Below are 6,000 nucleotides of genomic sequence, written 5' to 3'. Positions count from 1 at the left end.
TAGTTAACCATCGTTCTAAACTCGTCAAAATACATAGGTTCCAAAAAAAAAAAATCGAAAATTCGAGGGGGTGCTAAACTAGATTTGTTCCGAAATAGTATAGTGGTATTCAGCGTTAGGCATATTATCGTCATAACGACAATAACGTGATCGCTACGCAAAAGAACGGTGGTATTAAAATGGATGTTATTAACCATGAATAGTATCTGTTGGGTACATTTTAATTTTTAATTACCCCTCATCGATAAATTTCAGGATTCGGCCCCCGTTTAGTAATGACAGTTGACATGTACGACGTAGGTACATAAACAGTACCTGTAATATATTATTTGGCATCGAATGCCAAATTGCCATAAGATGAAAAATTTTTATAGGTTTCGTGTTAACGAGCGTTAATAAATACTGCATAGTTAGCGACGCGTAGACACTGGTATTTTGTAAAGGGTTTCGGACATTCAATATGTCAATATGCGCACTAAAAACATTATATTTTGTGAATGTTCACGAAATACGCGTTATACTTAAATAAAACGAATATACACCGAATCATCAACTGCCGTGATCGTCTAGTGGTTAGGACCTTGCGTTGTGGCCGCAATAACCCAGGTTCGAATCCTGGTCACGGCACAGAATTTTTTGCTGTTTTTTTTACCGCGTACAATGAAATTACAATACACTTTTATGATTCCATGTTTTTACATCATATTTTTTAGCCGTCTTTTGTTATTTTCTTCAGTTTTATTTTCTGTAGATAAAAATGTTGTTGCACGGTATTGTATTTTATAAATAGAATTTTTGTATTGTTTTTATAATATTATAGATTAATTGTTGCAAAATATATTATTTATTATAGGACTTAAAATTTAAAAAAAAAATATATGAATGACGGTAACGCAAGATATTTCCATAAGCTATACTGGGTGATCCATTTAAATGTTAAAAAATTAACCTCCATGAAAATATTTATTAAAGTTTATATTCGTAAGTTGTTACAAAAAAACTATATTTTTATTGCTATAATTTTTTCAAATGTTTTTTTTTCAAGTTTTCACTCCTCTTGAACGACAACATACATTTTTAATTTCATAAGTTTTTTGCTGTTTACTGCGTCTACTGATAAGATATTATTCTTGAAATGTTCTATTAACTACGTTAACAATGTACTACCTATATCATTTACTTTTTTCCGGATCTTTTATTCCAGTTTTCGATTTTTTTCCTCGATTCACGACAGGTACTAACTACTATTATTATTCTATTATATTTCATTGCTAATTATTGTCGATTTCGTATCAAATGAATGCGAGATGTGTTCGTATACGAAATCGGAAATACCGTTAAACCCACATACGATTGAAATATAACATGACCTTCACACTCCGTGGATCTTCAGAAACGATATAATATGTATGTGAGGCCGAGCAAATTGATGCAATTGAAATAATAAAATACTCATATTATTAAAATAGGGTAAGGGTTTCAAATATCGTGGTTAATTCGGTATACTCGTATAGGGAGATAGGATGTTAATTATTATGAACGGCATTATAGCGGTATATCTTAATATAACTGTACCGCTTGTACCACCGCCGAGCCAAGTGCATTTTTATTTATTAATATTTAACGGCTTTGAAAAAATTTAAAAACGTCGTCATTTGCACAACCTGCAGCTGGATTAGAATTTCTGAATTATAACTCGACGCTATTTGCTCGGTCATAAAGATACTCAGTTGCGATGCTTACCCAGCTATATAGCTATATGCTCGGCGATGAGAAAAAAATGAGATAAAAAATGTACAGCGTACAAAAGCGTCACGATGAGTCAAGAGTAAATAAGTGATAGGTAACTAAACTTCTGAATGTGAAGTACTTATTTTTTTCAATCAAAAATACAAATTAACGGTTTAATATTGATTTGATGTTTTTTTTTTTTCGCCAACTATTCTAAAATACAGAGATGGTTATTGATTTTGTAAAGGTCGAGCAGTGTAATATATAGTGTCACAGAATCGCAAAAAAACATTCCTAATTATTTCACAAGTAGTGACCGACTAGGCACTAGGTATATACATTTTCAATTATTTTGAAACTAAATTTGTGATTGACGAAAAACGTTTAAGTAAATTTTAATTTAAAAATAATTATCCCTGTTGGATTTTATTTGAGGATTGCCCTGATTGTATGATTGACATACACTTAAATAATTTCAATTAATAGTTATTATTTTACATGCTACAAATGACATTCGCCTATATTTAGAGTTGACTCAATTTACTGTTATACTTTACTGAACTCTTGCATAATATATAAGGCGATCCACAGGTGTATCGTTCATCTCGGTCGAATGAGTTGACAAACCGTGTTGATAAACCTACTCCGATGAACCGTGTGCAGTGAACTAATGCACATTATTAAAAGTATGAAATCAAGACACACCTACATAGAGCTAAATTATTTCATTTTTTCACTCGCAAAGTCGAGTTGTACGGCTAAAAACGGATGTTTGTTCATCCGAAGTTCATAGACTCAAAAACAAATGGAACTACTAAAAAACACTGTATACTGCAGTATAACTCTGTCTAAAAACACCGTTTGTTGTTTTGCTTTTTTTCAATTGAAAAACGGGTAATATAAAGTTTAAAATGTGTTTATTTCGTTATTTACCTCGTTAATAAAACGACGAGTTAGTAGTTAGTTTATATATAGGTACTATTACGCCGTATTAGTTATTTACACCCTATTCACAATATTAATCACTTTCGAGTTTTGCAGAGTTGATGTTGAGAGGAATTCGCTTTGGTGGTTTGGCGTGTGGGTATGTGTACTTAGACGATCAAAGCAGTGGCCGGTAAATACCGTGAAATGCACATATTATATTTAATAGTTTCCCTAACATTTTCCAGAAAAAACACATTTGAAATATCTTAAATAAATTATGATATATTATTTATATAAAGATGTTAAATTTACAAAAATAAACATTTTTTCTTACTACAATTAATGGACAAGACGTTTGGAAGGACACAAGACGCTACTTCGCCTTTAAAATATATTTAACTATATACCTAACATAAAAATCACTTTAACAACTTTTTCTGTCACTTGTTTTGTTAAAAGTAATATTCTCAAAATTATTTCTCTGCAAAAATGTAGTTTACCGATGCCGTAAACTTTCTAGATTAGTTTTGAAATCCGTTCGGAAATCCTTCCACCGCAAAATTCAAAAACAAGTATTGAAATGACCACACCAACACCTAAGTTCCAAAATGAAAACTTACATTTTATAATTGTCTTTTTTTCCAACACCTAGATCGCCATTCGCACGAATGGTCATGCTCAGTTGGGAAAGTCGTCGGGCGAGGGTTAAATATTATGATAATAATATTAATGACGATTTCTCAAGTATTTAGATCTATTCAACTCCGGCTCCACATAAGGTATATTTGTAACACACGTTTTAAATTTATTCTTCACTATAGCCTTAATTTATTCGTTTAGGCGCTTTCGGTTTTGTCATTTTATCACCATAATTTTAATTTTTGTTCGTATGTGCTTTATAATTTCTTACTTTTGCTTATCTATATTGTCTCACATACGCTTATGCAGTCACTAGTCGTACGCATCAGTGTTTAACACAAATTACATGTTCATATGCGTACTATAAATAATATTTTAATACTCTGTATTAGTGGTTACGGTTTTACGAATTAGATCACACATCTCACGAGTACACAATGGTCATAATTGTGTAGGAACTTACCCGCTAAAAACCGTCGACTGTGTAATTTTTCAATAATATTTTCGGCTTACGATGATGAAATAATGCAATTGAATTATCTTCAAAGGACGTTCCATACATAATTATTGTGAACTTTGATCGGAGGGATTATAAGACCGGTCAAACTTGTCGATTTTAATGTCATAACCGCAAGACAATCTACCCCGAGGTCACGACTACACAATATTATTATATTCTATGAGCAATTTTGGGGTTTGGAAATAGAGGCGTTTGTAACTCTCTTGCAGATTGTGTATTTACTAATCTCTCCCTGGTCGCCTTCAGTCCCATACTTGAAGAGTAGGTTTGGTGTGTATACTTTATAATATGTTAACTCTATCTTTTGGGTCGACAACTATGTAAAGTTGACTAAATGTATAAACTCTCCCAGGTTGTTTGTTTAAATATTAATAATAATATACCTATGATATAATATAACTTATCAGTTGTTATTATGCTTCATATCATATTGGTTATACTTTAATATATTTAAATGTTCAATACCTGCACAATTTTTGGTTTTTTTTTTTTAAAAATTAAGTTAATAGCTGAGTGATTCACATTGAATTTTGAGTATTTGGACTCGAATTTCTGTTGTATATTATATACGGATATACCTACGATTGTTTTTTTTTTTTTTAGAGCTTCTTAGTATAAAACTATTATAACTCGACAATTACAGTGCGTATAATATGATACTGTGGTGGTGAGAAATAAAATCGGAAAACGTGCTATAGTATACAATGTATGTTTTACAATAGAATAAAAACAAATATAGTAAGAGACAGTAAAAAGTACATATAAAAAAATTGTACGTAGCCATTGCACGCGTACTACGTATGCGTAGGTATACGCAACGGTTCGTTTGGTCCGTGACTTGATAGATTTAATAAAATATGATTCGACGAGGAACCCGAAAACGGGTTTGAATTTCACACGGTCTCGTCAATATAAAAAAGATAGGCCTTTGCACACAATTCGAACTCGTCAAACCTACGCGCAAAGAATATAATATACCTACAACGTTTGCTGTACGAATTCACAGTGATTCGTCAATGCGCCACCACTGGTTTTAAAACGGTGCGAACGAAACAATTCGAGAATCGTCCTCCGAACTAGGTACTTGATGTCGAAATCACGTGCAGGCATATGTAAACCGAAAACGATCTATTTGTAGCAGCGAAAAATATGTAATGAGAGAAATATTACTGTAGATCGCAGTACTTTGCGTGATGTATATAAGTGTAAATGTCTATTGTCGTACGATGATCGTAGTGTTGTGCGACAGATATGACAATAATTGTAATGCGCGTCTCGTACTGAGATATATTATTGCTCACACGATATTTATATTTTTTATTAAACATCATTTAGGCACGTTCACTTCGCGCGCACACAGACTCACAAAAAACGTTTACGTTTTTCCGATATCGATGACTGTACAGTTGTGTCGCGTTACCCATAATCGTGGAAGCATTTAGACTCCCGAAAAACGGTTCGCACCACGGTCAAGTATTTTCTGGTAAATAACAGGGATTAATGTTGTACGAAAAAACCGCCGACATCCGACTGTAAGCTCGTGCGTGGAGAGAAATTATTTTCATTGATCACTAGCTGTGCTGGGTTTTCGGACTTTTTGAGAGTGAAATACGGTCTGCAAATATACTCGTACTTTAAGAAACTATAAAACTATAAAATATCGTGAAAAGAGATCGAGTTCTGAGCGAGTACAAAAAAAAATGTGATAAAAACGATGATAGCCTGTATAGAACGGCCAAAAGGAGTGATGTCTCAGGGCAGGTGAACATAATCATTGGTACAAGTAAAATGTGTTGGCTGGGCCAATTCAGTGGTGTATTAGGGCGCTCTTTTGCAAGGCTTGGCATTGACGCGTTAATAAGTTAAAGTTAAGTCAAACAAGTTAATTTTTTTTAACTTAATGAGTTATTTTTGTTTGTGATTATTAACTTAATTATTAACTTCAGGAGCTTTTAAATTAACTTTTAACCAACTTGGGTAAATTTTATGTTTAAAAAAATTAAGTTAGTTTCAATTTTAATTATTACGTAGTATATGTTTTCAAACATATTTGTTTAATTATTCGTATAAAATATAAAAACTTACCTGTATTATGAAATTACGAATATTATCAATTTAACTTGAGTTAAAAAGTTTATATTAAATGTTGGTTAACTCTTAACTTAGTTCAATTGCAGATAGAC

The 6,000-nt window shown here is 32.2% G+C and overlaps 1 non-coding gene across 1 annotated transcript; it reads left to right on the top strand.

Annotated features, from left to right (window-relative positions):
• The first annotated feature begins 555 nt into the window (after window positions 1-555).
• Window positions 556-627, top strand: Trnah-gug. Its single transcript has one exon. It is a non-coding gene; the product is annotated as a tRNA-His (tRNA).
• Window positions 628-6,000: the final 5,373 nt, after the last annotated feature.

This window comes from Myzus persicae, unplaced genomic scaffold (assembly GCF_001856785.1).
Source record: "Myzus persicae strain clone G006 unplaced genomic scaffold, MPER_G0061.0, whole genome shotgun sequence".
NCBI lineage: Eukaryota > Metazoa > Arthropoda > Insecta > Hemiptera > Aphididae > Myzus > Myzus persicae.
The sequence above is the reverse complement of the archived record's forward strand: the minus strand, read 5'-3'. Positions and strand labels throughout refer to the sequence as shown.